This window comes from Phyllobates terribilis, unplaced genomic scaffold (assembly GCF_046119375.1).
Source record: "Phyllobates terribilis strain yellow unplaced genomic scaffold, ASM4611937v1 Scaffold_455__1_contigs__length_1453912, whole genome shotgun sequence".
Classification (NCBI taxonomy): domain Eukaryota; kingdom Metazoa; phylum Chordata; class Amphibia; order Anura; family Dendrobatidae; genus Phyllobates; species Phyllobates terribilis.
In genome coordinates this window covers 1,000,768-1,022,378 of record NW_027363215.1, presented here as the reverse complement: position 1 = coordinate 1,022,378, position 21,611 = coordinate 1,000,768, and the positions used below count along the sequence as shown (strand labels likewise).

At 47.4% G+C, this 21,611-nt stretch overlaps 12 non-coding genes and 3 pseudogenes across 12 annotated transcripts; all 15 read left to right on the top strand.

Annotated features, from left to right (window-relative positions):
• Positions 1-743: 743 nt before the first annotated feature.
• Positions 744-835, top strand: LOC141229175 (U2 spliceosomal RNA; annotated as a pseudogene).
• Positions 836-1,624: 789 nt separating this feature from the next.
• Positions 1,625-1,809, top strand: LOC141229161 (U2 spliceosomal RNA). The gene has a single exon (XR_012295905.1). It is a non-coding gene; the product is annotated as a U2 spliceosomal RNA (small nuclear RNA).
• Positions 1,810-2,924: 1,115 nt separating this feature from the next.
• On the top strand, positions 2,925-3,115 carry LOC141229073 (U2 spliceosomal RNA). The gene has a single exon (XR_012295826.1). It is a non-coding gene; the product is annotated as a U2 spliceosomal RNA (small nuclear RNA).
• A 1,113-nt stretch (positions 3,116-4,228) lies between these two features.
• Positions 4,229-4,420, top strand: LOC141229125 (U2 spliceosomal RNA). The gene has a single exon (XR_012295877.1). It is a non-coding gene; the product is annotated as a U2 spliceosomal RNA (small nuclear RNA).
• A 1,115-nt stretch (positions 4,421-5,535) lies between these two features.
• LOC141229174 (U2 spliceosomal RNA) lies at positions 5,536-5,627 on the top strand (annotated as a pseudogene).
• A 789-nt stretch (positions 5,628-6,416) lies between these two features.
• Positions 6,417-6,601, top strand: LOC141229160 (U2 spliceosomal RNA). Its single transcript, XR_012295904.1, has one exon. It is a non-coding gene; the product is annotated as a U2 spliceosomal RNA (small nuclear RNA).
• A 1,115-nt stretch (positions 6,602-7,716) lies between these two features.
• On the top strand, positions 7,717-7,907 carry LOC141229072 (U2 spliceosomal RNA). Its single transcript, XR_012295825.1, has one exon. It is a non-coding gene; the product is annotated as a U2 spliceosomal RNA (small nuclear RNA).
• Positions 7,908-9,020: 1,113 nt separating this feature from the next.
• Positions 9,021-9,212, top strand: LOC141229124 (U2 spliceosomal RNA). The gene has a single exon (XR_012295876.1). It is a non-coding gene; the product is annotated as a U2 spliceosomal RNA (small nuclear RNA).
• A 1,115-nt stretch (positions 9,213-10,327) lies between these two features.
• Positions 10,328-10,518, top strand: LOC141229071 (U2 spliceosomal RNA). Its single transcript, XR_012295824.1, has one exon. It is a non-coding gene; the product is annotated as a U2 spliceosomal RNA (small nuclear RNA).
• Positions 10,519-11,631: 1,113 nt separating this feature from the next.
• On the top strand, positions 11,632-11,823 carry LOC141229122 (U2 spliceosomal RNA). The gene has a single exon (XR_012295874.1). It is a non-coding gene; the product is annotated as a U2 spliceosomal RNA (small nuclear RNA).
• A 1,115-nt stretch (positions 11,824-12,938) lies between these two features.
• LOC141229070 (U2 spliceosomal RNA) lies at positions 12,939-13,129 on the top strand. The gene has a single exon (XR_012295823.1). It is a non-coding gene; the product is annotated as a U2 spliceosomal RNA (small nuclear RNA).
• A 1,115-nt stretch (positions 13,130-14,244) lies between these two features.
• Positions 14,245-14,421, top strand: LOC141229179 (U2 spliceosomal RNA; annotated as a pseudogene).
• A 3,447-nt stretch (positions 14,422-17,868) lies between these two features.
• Positions 17,869-18,063, top strand: LOC141229136 (U2 spliceosomal RNA). Its single transcript, XR_012295887.1, has one exon. It is a non-coding gene; the product is annotated as a U2 spliceosomal RNA (small nuclear RNA).
• A 1,115-nt stretch (positions 18,064-19,178) lies between these two features.
• Positions 19,179-19,369, top strand: LOC141229069 (U2 spliceosomal RNA). The gene has a single exon (XR_012295822.1). It is a non-coding gene; the product is annotated as a U2 spliceosomal RNA (small nuclear RNA).
• Positions 19,370-20,484: 1,115 nt separating this feature from the next.
• On the top strand, positions 20,485-20,675 carry LOC141229068 (U2 spliceosomal RNA). The gene has a single exon (XR_012295821.1). It is a non-coding gene; the product is annotated as a U2 spliceosomal RNA (small nuclear RNA).
• The last annotated feature ends 936 nt before the right edge of the window (positions 20,676-21,611 follow it).

Below are 21,611 nucleotides of genomic sequence, written 5' to 3'. Positions count from 1 at the left end.
ATGCCCTTGTTATCAACAGCAGCCTTTTAAACTCACCTGAGCTAACAGGTATGTGCGCTGGTTACTCTGCTGCGCTTAAAATTTCTTTTTTGGTTTGCTACAATGCCTTTTCTGAAACGTTGTCTCCTTCTGCTGGAACACTGACTTCTTTCATTTAATGCCTGCAGACTATAAAAGAGAACCCAACCCAAAAAGTTTGGTTGATTAGTCTGTGGCATTCTGTTAAACTGTTGCTTATGGCGGTCTCTGTGAGCTTCTCAGCGACATTCAGCCAGCCAGGTATCCTGCCTGCAGTAGATGGAATGTGGCAATGGAACGCTGGCTGCGCGTGTCATAATAGGCTCTGAGCCTTTATATACCTGTGCACAGCAGCAGCCACCTTCAGTCTGCTGCTGGACAGCCAGCAGCAGCAGCAGCAGGAGAGGTATGTAATCAGGAGCCCTCCTGCTAAGGGTAGACAGCTGCTCGTTCCACCCCACCCCCCGCCTTAATTGGTTCTCCTCCCTTCCAACGGTGTTGAGGCGGGTGGGAACAGCAGGGGGTGAAGGTGCTGTGTTTAAAGAGGTGGAGTTATGCAGATCTAAAACGCGTGGATTGCAGCAGCAGCAAGCCGAAAAGTGCAGGCATGTAAGGGATCTAGAGGTTGACAACATGTCTTCTTAACGGGAGTCCAGGAGCTCATCTCCACAAATGGACTTTTCAGGATCCTTGGGTGGCTCCGTAGTTTGAAACCAATTCTGGTTATCGCTTCTCGGCCTTTTGGCTAAGATCAAGTGTAGTATCTTTCGAAAAGGCGGTTTTGGATGTTGGCCGCCCTAGTAGATTGATACATTATGCACACTGGGGTTTAGGCGCTTGTTAGTACGCCAGGTGGCTAATATAGTCATCTGGTGGAAAGCATGGCCCCCCAGGATCGACGCCATTGGGCCGGGAAAGATCGAAAGCCCGAAGTGTGAAGTGCCCCAGGAGTGGTGACCCTGGGGTGCCTTAACTCACTGGGATTGGGAACCCCACTTGAGTTTATGGCACATTTGCACAAGCACTTCAAATTTTCTTTCTTCGCACACACCCTTATTCCGGGCCTTCTGGCCTTAGGATGGGGAATTTTTCAATTCCCGGTCGAAGGTCCGGGCAGTATTATACTGTGAAACCTTCACTATTTATTTAATTTCTTTGTCACTGTGTGTCCACTTATTCACGTGTGTCACGTCCTACTAGGATTTTGTCGGGATGCGGTTCCCTTATGGGTTCCTCTCTTGGCAGGTCTAGGGGGGGAGTGTGTGGCCATCAGGTTCCGCTCCCCCCTGAACCCCCCTGGCTCTCCTCTTTCGGGAGGAGAGCGTTGTTGGCTCCCCTCTTCCGGGAGGGGAGCACAGTCTTTGGCTCCCAGTGCCTTGCTCGGGTGAGAACTCGGGCAGGTGCTGGGGGTAAGATTGGGTCGCCTCTGGCTTCGGCTGGAGGTGGCTTTTTGTCCCTGTTCCTCGCTGTGGCCTTTTGGCTCGGAGGGACGGGGAATGGTTTGGGGGACCCTTCTCCTTTTGGAGAGGGTTTCAAGAAGACCAGCATCCTAGTGCACTTTTTTTGTGGCACTTGTCACTTTTTTAAGCGCACTCGGGTTTTGTACACGAATTCGGGCTTTCGAAAAAAAAAAAAAAATCTGTTCTTATCAGTTTAATATCTGATACGTCCCCTATCTGGGGACCATATATTAAATGGATTTTTAGAACAGGGAGATGGAAAAAGAGCTTGCTCTGTCCACTCCACGCATTGACCTGGTATTGCAGTATCTCCAGGACCGGTGCACCCCTTCTTTAATGCAGTTTCTAAAATCAGAAAGAATTGAATTCAATGTTTTTTGTTCATTTTGCTTGTTTGTCGGATTTTGGGATGGACTCTTTGGCTTTGCTTTTCTTCTCCTCATTGGATTTTTCATGTTCAAAGTTGCAGAAGCCAGATTACAAGCTCATTTTGGTTCAACTTCAGCAACTGTGCATTGCATTGCCATGTAATGTGATGCAATGCTATCTCTTTAGCTCTCCCTTTTTACTTCCTTTTGGATAAACAGACATATTAGGCAAGCATTTTGGAGCTTTCACCTAAATAACTACAGGTGGTGAGATAAGCTGCACAATATAATTGACCTTTCAGTATATTGTTGCACACACACCATCTATTTAGCAAATGCCCTTGTTATCAACAGCAGCCTTTTAAACTCACCTGAGCTAACAGGTATGTGCGCTGGTTACTCTGCTGCGCTTAAAATTTCTTTTTTGGTTTGCTACAATGCCTTTTCTGAAACGTTGTCTCCTTCTGCTGGAACACTGACTTCTTTCATTTAATGCCTGCAGACTATAAAAGAGAACCCAACCCAAAAAGTTTGGTTGATTAGTCTGTGGCATTCTGTTAAACTGTTGCTTATGGCGGTCTCTGTGAGCTTTTCAGCGACATTCAGCCAGCCAGGTATCCTGCCTGCAGTAGATGGAATGTGGCAATGGAACGCTGGCTGCGCGTGTCATAATAGGCTCTGAGCCTTTATATACCTGTGCACAGCAGCAGCCACCTTCAGTCTGCTGCTGGACAGCCAGCAGCAGCAGCAGCAGGAGAGGTATGTAATCAGGAGCCCTCCTGCTAAGGGTAGACAGCTGCTCGTTCCACCCCACCCCCCGCCTTAATTGGTTCTCCTCCCTTCCAACGGTGTTGAGGCGGGTGGGAACAGCAGGGGGTGAAGGTGCTGTGTTTAAAGAGGTGGAGTTATGCAGTTCTAAAACGCGTGGATTGCAGCAGCAGCAAGCCGAAAAGTGCAGGCATGTAAGGGATCTAGAGGTTGACAACATGTCTTCTTAACGGGAGTCCAGGAGCTCATCTCCACAAATGGACTTTTCAGGATCCTTGGGTGGCTCCGTAGTTTGAAACCAATTCTGGTTATCGCTTCTCGGCCTTTTGGCTAAGATCAAGTGTAGTATCTGTTCTTATCAGTTTAATATCTGATACGTCCCCTATCTGGGGACCATATATTAAATGGATTTTTAGAACAGGGAGATGGAAAAAGAGCTTGCTCTGTCCACTCCACGCATTGACCTGGTATTGCAGTATCTCCAGGACCGGTGCACCCCTTCTTTAATGCAGTTTCTAAAATCAGAAAGAATTGAATTCAATGTTTTTTGTTCATTTTGCTTGTTTGTCGGATTTTGGGATGGACTCTTTGGCTTTGCTTTTCTTCTCCTCATTGGATTTTTCATGTTCAAAGTTGCAGAAGCCAGATTACAAGCTCATTTTGGTTCAACTTCAGCAACTGTGCATTGCATTGCCATGTAATGTGATGCAATGCTATCTTTCTAGCTCTCCCTTTTTACTTCCTTTTGGATAAACAGACATATTAGGCAAGCATTTTGGAGCTTTCACCTAAATAACTACAGGTGGTGAGATAAGCTGCACAATATAATTGACCTTTCAGTATATTGTTGCACACACACCATCTATTTAGCAAATGCCCTTGTTATCAACAGCAGCCTTTTAAACTCACCTGAGCTAACAGGTATGTGCGCTGGTTACTCTGCTGCGCTTAAAATTTCTTTTTTGGTTTGCTACAATGCCTTTTCTGAAACGTTGTCTCCTTCTGCTGGAACACTGACTTCTTTCATTTAATGCCTGCAGACTATAAAAGAGAACCCAACCCAAAAAGTTTGGTTGATTAGTCTGTGGCATTCTGTTAAACTGTTGCTTATGGCGGTCTCTGTGAGCTTCTCAGCGACATTCAGCCAGCCAGGTTTCCTGCCTGCAGTAGATGGAATGTGGCAATGGAACGCTGGCTGCGCGTGTCATAATAGGCTCTGAGCCTTTATATACCTGTGCACAGCAGCAGCCACCTTCAGTCTGCTGCTGGACAGCCAGCAGCAGCAGCAGCAGGAGAGGTATGTAATCAGGAGCCCTCCTGCTAAGGGTAGACAGCTGCTCGTTCCACCCCACCCCCCGCCTTAATTGGTTCTCCTCCCTTCCAACGGTGTTGAGGCGGGTGGGAACAGCAGGGGGTGAAGGTGCTGTGTTTAAAGAGGTGGAGTTATGCAGATCTAAAACGCGTGGATTGCAGCAGCAGCAAGCCGAAAAGTGCAGGCATGTAAGGGATCTAGAGGTTGACAACATGTCTTCTTAACGGGAGTCCAGGAGCTCATCTCCACAAATGGACTTTTCAGGATCCTTGGGTGGCTCCGTAGTTTGAAACCAATTCTGGTTATCGCTCTCGGCCTTTTGGCTAAGATCAAGTGTAGTATCTGTTCTTATCAGTTTAATATCTGATACGTCCCCTATCTGGGGACCATATATTAAATGGATTTTTAGAACAGGGAGATGGAAAAAGAGCTTGCTCTGTCCACTCCACGCATTGACCTGGTATTGCAGTATCTCCAGGACCGGTGCACCCCTTCTTTAATGCAGTTTCTAAAATCAGAAAGAATTGAATTCAATGTTTTTTGTTCATTTTGCTTGTTTGTCGGATTTTGGGATGGACTCTTTGGCTTTGCTTTTCTTCTCCTCATTGGATTTTTCATGTTCAAAGTTGCAGAAGCCAGATTACAAGCTCATTTTGGTTCAACTTCAGCAACTGTGCATTGCATTGCCATGTAATGTGATGCAATGCTATCTTTCTAGCTCTCCCTTTTTACTTCCTTTTGGATAAACAGACATATTAGGCAAGCATTTTGGAGCTTTCACCTAAATAACTACAGGTGGTGAGATAAGCTGCACAATATAGTTGACCTTTCAGTATATTGTTGCACACACACCATCTATTTAGCAAATGCCCTTGTTATCAACAGCAGCCTTTTAAACTCACCTGAGCTAACAGGTATGTGCGCTGGTTACTCTGCTGCGCTTAAAATTTCTTTTTTGGTTTGCTACAATGCCTTTTCTGAAACGTTGTCTCCTTCTGCTGGAACACTGACTTCTTTCATTTAATGCCTGCAGACTATAAAAGAGAACCCAACCCAAAAAGTTTGGTTGATTAGTCTGTGGCATTCTGTTAAACTGTTGCTTATGGCGGTCTCTGTGAGCTTCTCAGCGACATTCAGCCAGCCAGGTATCCTGCCTGCAGTAGATGGAATGTGGCAATGGAACGCTGGCTGCGCGTGTCATAATAGGCTCTGAGCCTTTATATACCTGTGCACAGCAGCAGCCACCTTCAGTCTGCTGCTGGACAGCCAGCAGCAGCAGCAGCAGGAGAGGTATGTAATCAGGAGCCCTCCTGCTAAGTGTAGACAGCTGCTCGTTCCACCCCACCCCCCGCCTTAATTGGTTCTCCTCCCTTCCAACGGTGTTGAGGTGGGTGGGAACAGCAGGGGGTGAAGGTGCTGTGTTTAAAGAGGTGGAGTTATGCAGATCTAAAACGCGTGGATTGCAGCAGCAGCAAGCCGAAAAGTGCAGGCATGTAAGGGATCTAGAGGTTGACAACATGTCTTCTTAACGGGAGTCCAGGAGCTCATCTCCATAAATGGACTTTTCAGGATCCTTGGGTGGCTCCGTAGTTTGAAACCAATTCTGGTTATCGCTTCTCGGCCTTTTGGCTAAGATCAAGTGTAGTATCTTTCGAAAAGGCGGTTTTGGATGTTGGCCGCCCTAGTAGATTGATACATTATGCACACTGGGGTTTAGGCGCTTGTTAGTACGCCAGGTGGCTAATATAGTCATCTGGTGGAAAGCATGGCCCCCCAGGATCGACGCCATTGGGCCGGGAAAGATCGAAAGCCCGAAGTGTGAAGTGCCCCAGGAGTGGTGACCCTGGGGTGCCTTAACTCACTGGGATTGGGAACCCCACTTGAGTTTATGGCACATTTGCACAAGCACTTCAAATTTTCTTTCTTCGCACACACCCTTATTCCGGGCCTTCTGGCCTTAGGATGGGGAATTTTTCAATTCCCGGTCGAAGGTCCGGGCAGTATTATACTGTGAAACCTTCACTATTTATTTAATTTCTTTGTCACTGTGTGTCCACTTATTCACGTGTGTCACGTCCTACTAGGATTTTGTCGGGATGCGGTTCCCTTATGGGTTCCTCTCTTGGCAGGTCTAGGGGGGGAGTGTGTGGCCATCAGGTTCCGCTCCCCCCTGAACCCCCCTGGCTCTCCTCTTTCGGGAGGAGAGCGTTGTTGGCTCCCCTCTTCCGGGAGGGGAGCACAGTCTTTGGCTCCCAGTGCCTTGCTCGGGTGAGAACTCGGGCAGGTGCTGGGGGTAAGATTGGGTCGCCTCTGGCTTCGGCTGGAGGTGGCTTTTTGTCCCTGTTCCTCGCTGTGGCCTTTTGGCTCGGAGGGACGGGGAATGGTTTGGGGGACCCTTCTCCTTTTGGAGAGGGTTTCAAGAAGACCAGCATCCTAGTGCACTTTTTTTGTGGCACTTGTCACTTTTTTAAGCGCACTCGGGTTTTGTACACGAATTCGGGCTTTCGAAAAAAAAAAAAAAATCTGTTCTTATCAGTTTAATATCTGATACGTCCCCTATCTGGGGACCATATATTAAATGGATTTTTAGAACAGGGAGATGGAAAAAGAGCTTGCTCTGTCCACTCCACGCATTGACCTGGTATTGCAGTATCTCCAGGACCGGTGCACCCCTTCTTTAATGCAGTTTCTAAAATCAGAAAGAATTGAATTCAATGTTTTTTGTTCATTTTGCTTGTTTGTCGGATTTTGGGATGGACTCTTTGGCTTTGCTTTTCTTCTCCTCATTGGATTTTTCATGTTCAAAGTTGCAGAAGCCAGATTACAAGCTCATTTTGGTTCAACTTCAGCAACTGTGCATTGCATTGCCATGTAATGTGATGCAATGCTATCTCTTTAGCTCTCCCTTTTTACTTCCTTTTGGATAAACAGACATATTAGGCAAGCATTTTGGAGCTTTCACCTAAATAACTACAGGTGGTGAGATAAGCTGCACAATATAATTGACCTTTCAGTATATTGTTGCACACACACCATCTATTTAGCAAATGCCCTTGTTATCAACAGCAGCCTTTTAAACTCACCTGAGCTAACAGGTATGTGCGCTGGTTACTCTGCTGCGCTTAAAATTTCTTTTTTGGTTTGCTACAATGCCTTTTCTGAAACGTTGTCTCCTTCTGCTGGAACACTGACTTCTTTCATTTAATGCCTGCAGACTATAAAAGAGAACCCAACCCAAAAAGTTTGGTTGATTAGTCTGTGGCATTCTGTTAAACTGTTGCTTATGGCGGTCTCTGTGAGCTTTTCAGCGACATTCAGCCAGCCAGGTATCCTGCCTGCAGTAGATGGAATGTGGCAATGGAACGCTGGCTGCGCGTGTCATAATAGGCTCTGAGCCTTTATATACCTGTGCACAGCAGCAGCCACCTTCAGTCTGCTGCTGGACAGCCAGCAGCAGCAGCAGCAGGAGAGGTATGTAATCAGGAGCCCTCCTGCTAAGGGTAGACAGCTGCTCGTTCCACCCCACCCCCCGCCTTAATTGGTTCTCCTCCCTTCCAACGGTGTTGAGGCGGGTGGGAACAGCAGGGGGTGAAGGTGCTGTGTTTAAAGAGGTGGAGTTATGCAGTTCTAAAACGCGTGGATTGCAGCAGCAGCAAGCCGAAAAGTGCAGGCATGTAAGGGATCTAGAGGTTGACAACATGTCTTCTTAACGGGAGTCCAGGAGCTCATCTCCACAAATGGACTTTTCAGGATCCTTGGGTGGCTCCGTAGTTTGAAACCAATTCTGGTTATCGCTTCTCGGCCTTTTGGCTAAGATCAAGTGTAGTATCTGTTCTTATCAGTTTAATATCTGATACGTCCCCTATCTGGGGACCATATATTAAATGGATTTTTAGAACAGGGAGATGGAAAAAGAGCTTGCTCTGTCCACTCCACGCATTGACCTGGTATTGCAGTATCTCCAGGACCGGTGCACCCCTTCTTTAATGCAGTTTCTAAAATCAGAAAGAATTGAATTCAATGTTTTTTGTTCATTTTGCTTGTTTGTCGGATTTTGGGATGGACTCTTTGGCTTTGCTTTTCTTCTCCTCATTGGATTTTTCATGTTCAAAGTTGCAGAAGCCAGATTACAAGCTCATTTTGGTTCAACTTCAGCAACTGTGCATTGCATTGCCATGTAATGTGATGCAATGCTATCTTTCTAGCTCTCCCTTTTTACTTCCTTTTGGATAAACAGACATATTAGGCAAGCATTTTGGAGCTTTCACCTAAATAACTACAGGTGGTGAGATAAGCTGCACAATATAATTGACCTTTCAGTATATTGTTGCACACACACCATCTATTTAGCAAATGCCCTTGTTATCAACAGCAGCCTTTTAAACTCACCTGAGCTAACAGGTATGTGCGCTGGTTACTCTGCTGCGCTTAAAATTTCTTTTTTGGTTTGCTACAATGCCTTTTCTGAAACGTTGTCTCCTTCTGCTGGAACACTGACTTCTTTCATTTAATGCCTGCAGACTATAAAAGAGAACCCAACCCAAAAAGTTTGGTTGATTAGTCTGTGGCATTCTGTTAAACTGTTGCTTATGGCGGTCTCTGTGAGCTTCTCAGCGACATTCAGCCAGCCAGGTTTCCTGCCTGCAGTAGATGGAATGTGGCAATGGAACGCTGGCTGCGCGTGTCATAATAGGCTCTGAGCCTTTATATACCTGTGCACAGCAGCAGCCACCTTCAGTCTGCTGCTGGACAGCCAGCAGCAGCAGCAGCAGGAGAGGTATGTAATCAGGAGCCCTCCTGCTAAGGGTAGACAGCTGCTCGTTCCACCCCACCCCCCGCCTTAATTGGTTCTCCTCCCTTCCAACGGTGTTGAGGCGGGTGGGAACAGCAGGGGGTGAAGGTGCTGTGTTTAAAGAGGTGGAGTTATGCAGATCTAAAACGCGTGGATTGCAGCAGCAGCAAGCCGAAAAGTGCAGGCATGTAAGGGATCTAGAGGTTGACAACATGTCTTCTTAACGGGAGTCCAGGAGCTCATCTCCACAAATGGACTTTTCAGGATCCTTGGGTGGCTCCGTAGTTTGAAACCAATTCTGGTTATCGCTCTCGGCCTTTTGGCTAAGATCAAGTGTAGTATCTGTTCTTATCAGTTTAATATCTGATACGTCCCCTATCTGGGGACCATATATTAAATGGATTTTTAGAACAGGGAGATGGAAAAAGAGCTTGCTCTGTCCACTCCACGCATTGACCTGGTATTGCAGTATCTCCAGGACCGGTGCACCCCTTCTTTAATGCAGTTTCTAAAATCAGAAAGAATTGAATTCAATGTTTTTTGTTCATTTTGCTTGTTTGTCGGATTTTGGGATGGACTCTTTGGCTTTGCTTTTCTTCTCCTCATTGGATTTTTCATGTTCAAAGTTGCAGAAGCCAGATTACAAGCTCATTTTGGTTCAACTTCAGCAACTGTGCATTGCATTGCCATGTAATGTGATGCAATGCTATCTTTCTAGCTCTCCCTTTTTACTTCCTTTTGGATAAACAGACATATTAGGCAAGCATTTTGGAGCTTTCACCTAAATAACTACAGGTGGTGAGATAAGCTGCACAATATAGTTGACCTTTCAGTATATTGTTGCACACACACCATCTATTTAGCAAATGCCCTTGTTATCAACAGCAGCCTTTTAAACTCACCTGAGCTAACAGGTATGTGCGCTGGTTACTCTGCTGCGCTTAAAATTTCTTTTTTGGTTTGCTACAATGCCTTTTCTGAAACGTTGTCTCCTTCTGCTGGAACACTGACTTCTTTCATTTAATGCCTGCAGACTATAAAAGAGAACCCAACCCAAAAAGTTTGGTTGATTAGTCTGTGGCATTCTGTTAAACTGTTGCTTATGGCGGTCTCTGTGAGCTTCTCAGCGACATTCAGCCAGCCAGGTATCCTGCCTGCAGTAGATGGAATGTGGCAATGGAACGCTGGCTGCGCGTGTCATAATAGGCTCTGAGCCTTTATATACCTGTGCACAGCAGCAGCCACCTTCAGTCTGCTGCTGGACAGCCAGCAGCAGCAGCAGCAGGAGAGGTATGTAATCAGGAGCCCTCCTGCTAAGTGTAGACAGCTGCTCGTTCCACCCCACCCCCCGCCTTAATTGGTTCTCCTCCCTTCCAACGGTGTTGAGGTGGGTGGGAACAGCAGGGGGTGAAGGTGCTGTGTTTAAAGAGGTGGAGTTATGCAGATCTAAAACGCGTGGATTGCAGCAGCAGCAAGCCGAAAAGTGCAGGCATGTAAGGGATCTAGAGGTTGACAACATGTCTTCTTAACGGGAGTCCAGGAGCTCATCTCCATAAATGGACTTTTCAGGATCCTTGGGTGGCTCCGTAGTTTGAAACCAATTCTGGTTATCGCTTCTCGGCCTTTTGGCTAAGATCAAGTGTAGTATCTGTTCTTATCAGTTTAATATCTGATACGTCCCCTATCTGGGGACCATATATTAAATGGATTTTTAGAACAGGGAGATGGAAAAAGAGCTTGCTCTGTCCACTCCACGCATTGACCTGGTATTGCAGTATCTCCAGGACCGGTGCACCCCTTCTTTAATGCAGTTTCTAAAATCAGAAAGAATTGAATTCAATGTTTTTTGTTCATTTTGCTTGTTTGTCGGATTTTGGGATGGACTCTTTGGCTTTGCTTTTCTTCTCCTCATTGGATTTTTCATGTTCAAAGTTGCAGAAGCCAGATTACAAGCTCATTTTGGTTCAACTTCAGCAACTGTGCATTGCATTGCCATGTAATGTGATGCAATGCTATCTTTCTAGCTCTCCCTTTTTACTTCCTTTTGGATAAACAGACATATTAGGCAAGCATTTTGGAGCTTTCACCTAAATAACTACAGGTGGTGAGATAAGCTGCACAATATAATTGACCTTTCAGTATATTGTTGCACACACACCATCTATTTAGCAAATGCCCTTGTTATCAACAGCAGCCTTTTAAACTCACCTGAGCTAACAGGTATGTGCGCTGGTTACTCTGCTGCGCTTAAAATTTCTTTTTTGGTTTGCTACAATGCCTTTTCTGAAACGTTGTCTCCTTCTGCTGGAACACTGACTTCTTTCATTTAATGCCTGCAGACTATAAAAGAGAACCCAACCCAAAAAGTTTGGTTGATTAGTCTGTGGCATTCTGTTAAACTGTTGCTTATGGCGGTCTCTGTGAGCTTCTCAGCGACATTCAGCCAGCCAGGTATCCTGCCTGCAGTAGATGGAATGTGGCAATGGAACGCTGGCTGCGCGTGTCATAATAGGCTCTGAGCCTTTATATACCTGTGCACAGCAGCAGCCACCTTCAGTCTGCTGCTGGACAGCCAGCAGCAGCAGCAGCAGGAGAGGTATGTAATCAGGAGCCCTCCTGCTAAGGGTAGACAGCTGCTCGTTCCACCCCACCCCCCGCCTTAATTGGTTCTCCTCCCTTCCAACGGTGTTGAGGCGGGTGGGAACAGCAGGGGGTGAAGGTGCTGTGTTTAAAGAGGTGGAGTTATGCAGATCTAAAACGCGTGGATTGCAGCAGCAGCAAGCCGAAAAGTGCAGGCATGTAAGGGATCTAGAGGTTGACAACATGTCTTCTTAACGGGAGTCCAGGAGCTCATCTCCACAAATGGACTTTTCAGGATCCTTGGGTGGCTCCGTAGTTTGAAACCAATTCTGGTTATCGCTCTCGGCCTTTTGGCTAAGATCAAGTGTAGTATCTGTTCTTATCAGTTTAATATCTGATACGTCCCCTATCTGGGGACCATATATTAAATGGATTTTTAGAACAGGGAGATGGAAAAAGAGCTTGCTCTGTCCACTCCACGCATTGACCTGGTATTGCAGTATCTCCAGGACCGGTGCACCCCTTCTTTAATGCAGTTTCTAAAATCAGAAAGAATTGAATTCAATGTTTTTTGTTCATTTTGCTTGTTTGTCGGATTTTGGGATGGACTCTTTGGCTTTGCTTTTCTTCTCCTCATTGGATTTTTCATGTTCAAAGTTGCAGAAGCCAGATTACAAGCTCATTTTGGTTCAACTTCAGCAACTGTGCATTGCATTGCCATGTAATGTGATGCAATGCTATCTTTCTAGCTCTCCCTTTTTACTTCCTTTTGGATAAACAGACATATTAGGCAAGCATTTTGGAGCTTTCACCTAAATAACTACAGGTGGTGAGATAAGCTGCACAATATAATTGACCTTTCAGTATATTGTTGCACACACACCATCTATTTAGCAAATGCCCTTGTTATCAACAGCAGCCTTTTAAACTCACCTGAGCTAACAGGTATGTGCGCTGGTTACTCTGCTGCGCTTAAAATTTCTTTTTTGGTTTGCTACAATGCCTTTTCTGAAACGTTGTCTCCTTCTGCTGGAACACTGACTTCTTTCATTTAATGCCTGCAGACTATAAAAGAGAACCCAACCCAAAAAGTTTGGTTGATTAGTCTGTGGCATTCTGTTAAACTGTTGCTTATGGCGGTCTCTGTGAGCTTCTCAGCGACATTCAGCCAGCCAGGTATCCTGCCTGCAGTAGATGGAATGTGGCAATGGAACGCTGGCTGCGCGTGTCATAATAGGCTCTGAGCCTTTATATACCTGTGCACAGCAGCAGCCACCTTCAGTCTGCTGCTGGACAGCCAGCAGCAGCAGCAGCAGGAGAGGTATGTAATCAGGAGCCCTCCTGCTAAGGGTAGACAGCTGCTCGTTCCACCCCACCCCCCGCCTTAATTGGTTCTCCTCCCTTCCAACGGTGCTGAGGCGGGTGGGAACAGCAGGGGGTGAAGGTGCTGTGTTTAAAGAGGTGGAGTTATGCAGATCTAAAACGCGTGGATTGCAGCAGCAGCAAGCCGAAAAGTGCAGGCATGTAAGGGATCTAGAGGTTGACAACATGTCTTCTTAACGGGAGTCCAGGAGCTCATCTCCACAAATGGACTTTTCAGGATCCTTGGGTGGCTCCGTAGTTTGAAACCAATTCTGGTTATCGCTTCTCGGCCTTTTGGCTAAGATCAAGTGTAGTATCTGTTCTTATCAGTTTAATATCTGATACGTCCCCTATCTGGGGACCATATATTAAATGGATTTTTAGAACAGGGAGATGGAAAAAGAGCTTGCTCTGTCCACTCCACGCATTGACCTGGTATTGCAGTATCTCCAGGACCGGTGCACCCCTTCTTTAATGCAGTTTCTAAAATCAGAAAGAATTGAATTCAATGTTTTTTGTTCATTTTGCTTGTTTGTCGGATTTTGGGATGGACTCTTTGGCTTTGCTTTTCTTCTCCTCATTGGATTTTTCATGTTCAAAGTTGCAGAAGCCAGATTACAAGCTCATTTTGGTTCAACTTCAGCAACTGTGCATTGCATTGCCATGTAATGTGATGCAATGCTATCTTTCTAGCTCTCCCTTTTTACTTCCTTTTGGATAAACAGACATATTAGGCAAGCATTTTGGAGCTTTCACCTAAATAACTACAGGTGGTGAGATAAGCTGCACAATATAATTGACCTTTCAGTATATTGTTGCACACACACCATCTATTTAGCAAATGCCCTTGTTATCAACAGCAGCCTTTTAAACTCACCTGAGCTAACAGGTATGTGCGCTGGTTACTCTGCTGCGCTTAAAATTTCTTTTTTGGTTTGCTACAATGCCTTTTCTGAAACGTTGTCTCCTTCTGCTGGAACACTGACTTCTTTCATTTAATGCCTGCAGACTATAAAAGAGAACCCAACCCAAAAAGTTTGGTTGATTAGTCTGTGGCATTCTGTTAAACTGTTGCTTATGGCGGTCTCTGTGAGCTTCTCAGCGACATTCAGCCAGCCAGGTATCCTGCCTGCAGTAGATGGAATGTGGCAATGGAACGCTGGCTGCGCGTGTCATAATAGGCTCTGAGCCTTTATATACCTGTGCACAGCAGCAGCCACCTTCAGTCTGCTGCTGGACAGCCAGCAGCAGCAGCAGCAGGAGAGGTATGTAATCAGGAGCCCTCCTGCTAAGGGTAGACAGCTGCTCGTTCCACCCCACCCCCCGCCTTAATTGGTTCTCCTCCCTTCCAACGGTGTTGAGGCGGGTGGGAACAGCAGGGGGTGAAGGTGCTGTGTTTAAAGAGGTGGAGTTATGCAGATCTAAAACGCGTGGATTGCAGCAGCAGCAAGCCGAAAAGTGCAGGCATGTAAGGGATCTAGAGGTTGACAACATGTCTTCTTAACGGGAGTCCAGGAGCTCATCTCCACAAATGGACTTTTCAGGATCCTTGGGTGGCTCCGTAGTTTGAAACCAATTCTGGTTATCGCTTCTCGGCCTTTTGGCTAAGATCAAGTGTAGTATTTATGCCTTCCTTACTTCCCAGTTGTGTGATGTTTATATGTTGCAGGAATGTTCCCTTCCCTCCTCTAGGTCCTTCAAACATCTGGCCAGGGAGTGGTCCCACGGTCCATCCTACTGGTCCGGTGGGGGTGACTGCAAGTCTGCGGGGGTCGCAATTCTGATCAGGGGGGGCGCATTCACGCTTGAGTCTGTCCAGGAGCTCATCTGCGGCAGGGCTCTTGTTGTAGATGGCAACTGGGCAGGAGAACCTGTCAGGTTCATCAATGTGTATGCGTCCCCACTGAAGAATGAGCGTTTGGAGCTTTTCCAGACCCTGCGGCTTCAGCTTGCCACCACCAGGACCTTAGTGATGGCCGGGGATTTCAACTGCCCCATCGAGGAGGACGGTCGTAGTTCTGGCACATCTGCCAAGTTGGACATCACGTCCAAGCTGCTCATCGAGATGGTAACCGAGGCCTCTCTTCAGGACGTGGTGGGCTCCATGGGGAGTTGCTCCACGAACTATTCGTGGAGCCGACCCGATGGCTCACTCCACTCCAGGATTGACTTTGTGTTCACCTCTCGGGCAGTCAGGCAGAGTAGGCACTCGATGGTCTCCTGCTTCTTCTCCGACCACAGAGCCATTCACTTACAAGGTGTCCTCGGCGACGGTTTTCCGTCCGGCCCCGGCTCCTGGAAGCTGAATTGTGCTCTGCTGGCTCAGAATGAAGTCGTGGAGGAGCTGAGAGCAGCCTACGCAATGTGGCAGTCCTACAAGGGTAGCTTCCAAACAGTCTCTGATTGGTGGGAATATGTTAAACTTGAGTTTCGCTGTTTCTTTCAGGCCAAGGGTCGACAACAGGCGTGTGAGAAGAGGAGGGACTTCAGAGGGCTGCAGCGCAAGCTGCGGTCGCTGCAGGACCTTCTTCACTGCGGCTGGGACGTGAGGGAGGAGCTGGAGGAGACCAAGAAGAGCCTGAAAAGGCACTTTGAGGAGGAGTCCAAGCGAATCATCTTCCGTTCCAAAGTGGAGAATCTGGAGAAGGGTGAGAAATGTAACTCATTCTTTTTCAGGAAACTTCATGCCGGTCACACGCCCCTGAACGAGCTGCGAGACGAGAGCGGAAACATGCGACGTGGGAAGGAGGACGTGATGAGGGTCGTCAGCGACTTCTACAGCGAACTCTACTCCCACAAGACTACCGACCCCGACGCTGCTGATAAGTTCCTGTCAGGTATCACTAACCATCTTGATCCTGCAGGCACGGCAGCCTTGGACAAACCTCTGATGGTGGGCGAATTGCTCTCTGCCGCTAAATCCTTTAGGACCGGCAGGACCCCGGGCAGTGATGGTCTTCCAGCGGAGCTCTATGTAGCGCTGGGAGACCTCATCTGTCCGGACCTGTTGGACCTGTACGAGGAGATGGTGGTGGAGGGTAGAATGCCTCCATCTTTGAGGGAAGGAATGGTCACGATCCTGTACAAGCGGAAGGGAGAGAGGTGCGACCTGAGGAATTGGCGTCCCATCACTCTGCTCAACGTGGACTACAAGATCCTGGCCAAGACGATGGCGACACGACTTAAGACGGTCATCGGACGGATCATCCACCCGGACCAGACCTGCGGCATCCCTGGACGTCGCATCGCAGACAGCCTCGCTCTCGTGCGGGACACGGTCGAGTACATCAAGGTCCGCCGCGCACACGCGGCCCTGGTCTCCTTGGATCAGGAGAAGGTCTTCGACCGGGTTTCCCACGAGTTCATGGGCCGAGCTCTGCACCGGTTAGGTTTGGGTAACATGTTTTGTTCGTATATCCGTCTGATGTATTTTGATATCCACAGCTCGGTGTTGGTGAACGGCTGGAAGACTGACCCCTTCCCTGTCCTCTCTGGGGTCAGACAAGGCTGCCCTCTATCACCTCTTCTTTTTGTTTGTGTTATAGAACTCTTCGCAGAGGCTATCCGGCAGAATGGAGAGATCAGAGGGATCACCGCACCGGGTCCGGGACGACACGAGGTCAAGTGCTCGCTCTACATGGACGACGTCACCGTCTTCTGCGCTGATCGTGGTTCAGTCGACGCCCTCGTCCAGACGTGTGAGAGGTTCGGCCGGGCTTCAGGGGCCAAAGTCAACTGCAGGAAGTCGGAAGCCATGCTCTTCGGGGTTTGGCAGCCGGCCTCCTCCGCCCCCTTCCCCTTCAACATTCAACCGGATTTCCTCAAGGTGCTGGGAGTCTGGTTCGGGAAGGAAGGAGCAGCCCTCAAGTCCTGGCAAGAACGCTTGGCCAAGGTGAAGCAATGGATCGGACTCTGGAGCCTCAGACACCTCACTTGTGAGGGTAAGGCACTCGTCCTGCGTAATGAGGTCCTGCCCGTCTTGCAGTACACGGCGCAGGCCTGGCCCCCACACGTCACTGTGTGCAGGGCCATTACCAGGACAGTGTTTCACTTTGTCTGGGGATCCAAGATGGACAGAGTCAGGCGGGCCGTCATGTACAAGGAGCCTCGCAAGGGTGGGAAGGGCGTTCCAGATATCCCCACCCTCCTGCGATCCTCTTTTGTGTGTGATTGTGTCCGCCGGACTTTGCAAGTCAAGAATGGCTCCGCGGGCAGGTCCATGTCTCGCTTCTTCCTGCTTCCTCTTTGGAGGCGACTCGGCTGGGACAAGTGGGACAGCTCCTTCCCCTACAACTGGACGACGCCATGGTTCTACGGAGACGTCGCTCGATTTGTGGGGGAGCATCAACTGGAGGGACTCAAGCCCAACTTGTGGAAGCCCAAAACTATCCACAAGCTAATCAGAGCCAAGGATGACGTGGAGAACATCATAGGACTTCACCAGGACACGCTGGAGACTGTGTGGACAAATGTGTCGTCTGACAGGCTGACCAACGGGCACAAGGACTTGTCGTGGATGGCGATTCAGGGCGGACTGCCCGTCCGGTCATTCATGCATGCCCGGAACCTGTGCAAGACCCGGTACTGCCCAAGGTGCCCCTTCGTGGAGGAAACATCTTTGCACACTTTTTGGGACTGCGGATTTGCACAGCGCCTATTGACTGCACTTGAGGACGACCTGAGGAACTCTGTCCCCAGGGCGAGCCTATCGCACCATTCTGTGCTTTACGGACTCTTCCCTGGGGTTCATACCGTCGGAGCCATCCAGGAGGCTTGGCGCCTTATGAACTGCTTCAAGGATGCCGTTTGGGTCGCCAGGAACCGGCTCATCTTGAGGAGGGAGAGGATGTCCATCCAGGACTGCCGCAGGCTGATCCACAGCCTGCTCAGAGACTATTCCATCATGGACGGTCCGGAGGACGAGGATGAGGACTAAACCCCTCCTCCCCCTCTCCCCTTATGTGTCTTGTCTTTCAATAAAGCTTCGGGCCTGTGATTTTCCCCTCCCCATCCCCTTTTTCCCAATCCCCATCCCTTATCACGGTTCGTCGTACTGTATTGATTGACATGCTTTTTCTTTCAGATTGAGTGTTTTGTGTAGCATAGGGGTGTGATGTGTCTAGTTAGTGCGTCGTATCCTCATGCTATGTAAATATGATGTAGAATTCTGTGTGTACTGGGCTGCGGCACTGTACACTGTCTGTTAACTTATTTTTTGTGCTAATAAAAGATATATTCAATCAAAAAAAATCTGTTCTTATCAGTTTAATATCTGATACGTCCCCTATCTGGGGACCATATATTAAATGGATTTTTAGAACAGGGAGATGGAAAAAGAGCTTGCTCTGTCCACTCCACGCATTGACCTGGTATTGCAGTATCTCCAGGACCGGTGCACCCCTTCTGTAATGCAGTTTCTAAAATCAGAAAGAATTGAATTCAATGTTTTTTGTTCATTTTGCTTGTTTGTCGGATTTTGGGATGGACTCTTTGGCTTTGCTTTTCTTCTCCTCATTGGATTTTTCATGTTCAAAGTTGCAGAAGCCAGATTACAAGCTCATTTTGGTTCAACTTCAGCAACTGTGCATTGCATTGCCATGTAATGTGATGCAATGCTATCTTTCTAGCTCTCCCTTTTTACTTCCTTTTGGATAAACAGACATATTAGGCAAGCATTTTGGAGCTTTCACCTAAATAACTACAGGTGGTGAGATAAGCTGCACAATATAATTGACCTTTCAGTATATTGTTGCACACACACCATCTATTTAGCAAATGCCCTTGTTATCAACAGCAGCCTTTTAAACTCACCTGAGCTAACAGGTATGTGCGCTGGTTACTCTGCTGCGCTTAAAATTTCTTTTTTGGTTTGCTACAATGCCTTTTCTGAAACGTTGTCTCCTTCTGCTGGAACACTGACTTCTTTCATTTAATGCCTGCAGACTATAAAAGAGAACCCAACCCAAAAAGTTTGGTTGATTAGTCTGTGGCATTCTGTTAAACTGTTGCTTATGGCGGTCTCTGTGAGCTTCTCAGCGACATTCAGCCAGCCAGGTATCCTGCCTGCAGTAGATGGAATGTGGCAATGGAACGCTGGCTGCGCGTGTCATAATAGGCTCTGAGCCTTTATATACCTGTGCACAGCAGCAGCCACCTTCAGTCTGCTGCTGGACAGCCAGCAGCAGCAGCAGCAGGAGAGGTATGTAATCAGGAGCCCTCCTGCTAAGGGTAGACAGCTGCTCGTTCCACCCCACCCCCCGCCTTAATTGGTTCTCCTCCCTTCCAACGGTGTTGAGGCGGGTGGGAACAGCAGGGGGTGAAGGTGCTGTGTTTAAAGAGGTGGAGTTATGCAGATCTAAAATGCGTGGATTGCAGCAGCAGCAAGCCGAAAAGTGCAGGCATGTAAGGGATCTAGAGGTTGACAACATGTCTTCTTAACGGGAGTCCAGGAGCTCATCTCCACAAATGGACTTTTCAGGATCCTTGGGTGGCTCCGTAGTTTGAAACCAATTCTGGTTATCGCTTCTCGGCCTTTTGGCTAAGATCAAGTGTAGTATCTGTTCTTATCAGTTTAATATCTGATACGTCCCCTATCTGGGGACCATATATTAAATGGATTTTTAGAACAGGGAGATGGAAAAAGAGCTTGCTCTGTCCACTCCACGCATTGACCTGGTATTGCAGTATCTCCAGGACCGGTGCACCCCTTCTTTAATGCAGTTTCTAAAATCAGAAAGAATTGAATTCAATGTTTTTTGTTCATTTTGCTTGTTTGTCGGATTTTGGGATGGACTCTTTGGCTTTGCTTTTCTTCTCCTCATTGGATTTTTCATGTTCAAAGTTGCAGAAGCCAGATTACAAGCTCATTTTGGTTCAACTTCAGCAACTGTGCATTGCATTGCCATGTAATGTGATGCAATGCTATCTTTCTAGCTCTCCCTTTTTACTTCCTTTTGGATAAACAGACATATTAGGCAAGCATTTTGGAGCTTTCACCTAAATAACTACAGGTGGTGAGATAAGCTGCACAATATAATTGACCTTTCAGTATATTGTTGCACACACACCATCTATTTAGCAAATGCCCTTGTTATCAACAGCAGCCTTTTAAACTCACCTGAGCTAACAGGTATGTGCGCTGGTTACTCTGCTGCGCTTAAAATTTCTTTTTTGGTTTGCTACAATGCCTTTTCTGAAACGTTGTCTCCTTCTGCTGGAACACTGACTTCTTTCATTTAATGCCTGCAGACTATAAAAGAGAACCCAACCCAAAAAGTTTGGTTGATTAGTCTGTGGCATTCTGTTAAACTGTTGCTTATGGCGGTCTCTGTGAGCTTCTCAGCGACATTCAGCCAGCCAGGTATCCTGCCTGCAGTAGATGGAATGTGGCAATGGAACGCTGGCTGCGCGTGTCATAATAGGCTCTGAGCCTTTATATACCTGTGCACAGCAGCAGCCACCTTCAGTCTGCTGCTGGACAGCCAGCAGCAGCAGCAGCAGGAGAGGTATGTAATCAGGAGCCCTCCTGCTAAGGGTAGACAGCTGCTCGTTCCACCCCACCCCCCGCCTTAATTGGTTCTCCTCCCTTCCAACGGTGTTGAGGCGGGTGGGAACAGCAGGGGGTGAAGGTGCTGTGTTTAAAGAGGTGGAGTTATGCAGATCTAAAACGCGTGGATTGCAGCAGCAGCAAGCCGAAAAGTGCAGGCATGTAAGGGATCTAGAGGTTGACAACATGTCTTCTTAACGGGAGTCCAGGAGCTCATCTCCACAAATGGACTTTTCAGGATCCTTGGGTGGCTCCGTAGTTTGAAACCAATTCTGGTTATCGCTTCTCGGCCTTTTGGCTAAGATCAAGTGTAGTATCTGTTCTTATCAGTTTAATATCTGATACGTCCCCTATCTGGGGACCATATATTAAATGGATTTTTAGAACAGGGAGATGGAAAAAGAGCTTGCTCTGTCCACTCCACGCATTGACCTGGTATTGCAGTATCTCCAGGACCGGTGCACCCCTTCTGTAATGCAGTTTCTAAAATCAGAAAGAATTGAATTCAATGTTTTTTGTTCATTTTGCTTGTTTGTCGGATTTTGGGATGGACTCTTTGGCTTTGCTTTTCTTCTCCTCATTGGATTTTTCATGTTCAAAGTTGCAGAAGCCAGATTACAAGCTCATTTTGGTTCAACTTCAGCAACTGTGCATTGCATTGCCATGTAATGTGATGCAATGCTATCTTTCTAGCTCTCCCTTTTTACTTCCTTTTGGATAAACAGACATATTAGGCAAGCATTTTGGAGCTTTCACCTAAATAACTACAGGTGGTGAGATAAGCTGCACAATATAATTGACCTTTCAGTATATTGTTGCACACACACCATCTATTTAGCAAATGCCCTTGTTATCAACAGCAGCCTTTTAAACTCACCTGAGCTAACAGGTATGTGCGCTGGTTACTCTGCTGCGCTTAAAATTTCTTTTTTGGTTTGCTACAATGCCTTTTCTGAAACGTTGTCTCCTTCTGCTGGAACACTGACTTCTTTCATTTAATGCCTGCAGACTATAAAAGAGAACCCAACCCAAAAAGTTTGGTTGATTAGTCTGTGGCATTCTGTTAAACTGTTGCTTATGGCGGTCTCTGTGAGCTTCTCAGCGACATTCAGCCAGCCAGGTATCCTGCCTGCAGTAGATGGAATGTGGCAATGGAACGCTGGCTGCGCGTGTCATAATAGGCTCTGAGCCTTTATATACCTGTGCACAGCAGCAGCCACCTTCAGTCTGCTGCTGGACAGCCAGCAGCAGCAGCAGCAGGAGAGGTATGTAATCAGGAGCCCTCCTGCTAAGGGTAGACAGCTGCTCGTTCCACCCCACCCCCCGCCTTAATTGGTTCTCCTCCCTTCCAACGGTGTTGAGGCGGGTGGGAACAGCAGGGGGTGAAGGTGCTGTGTTTAAAGAG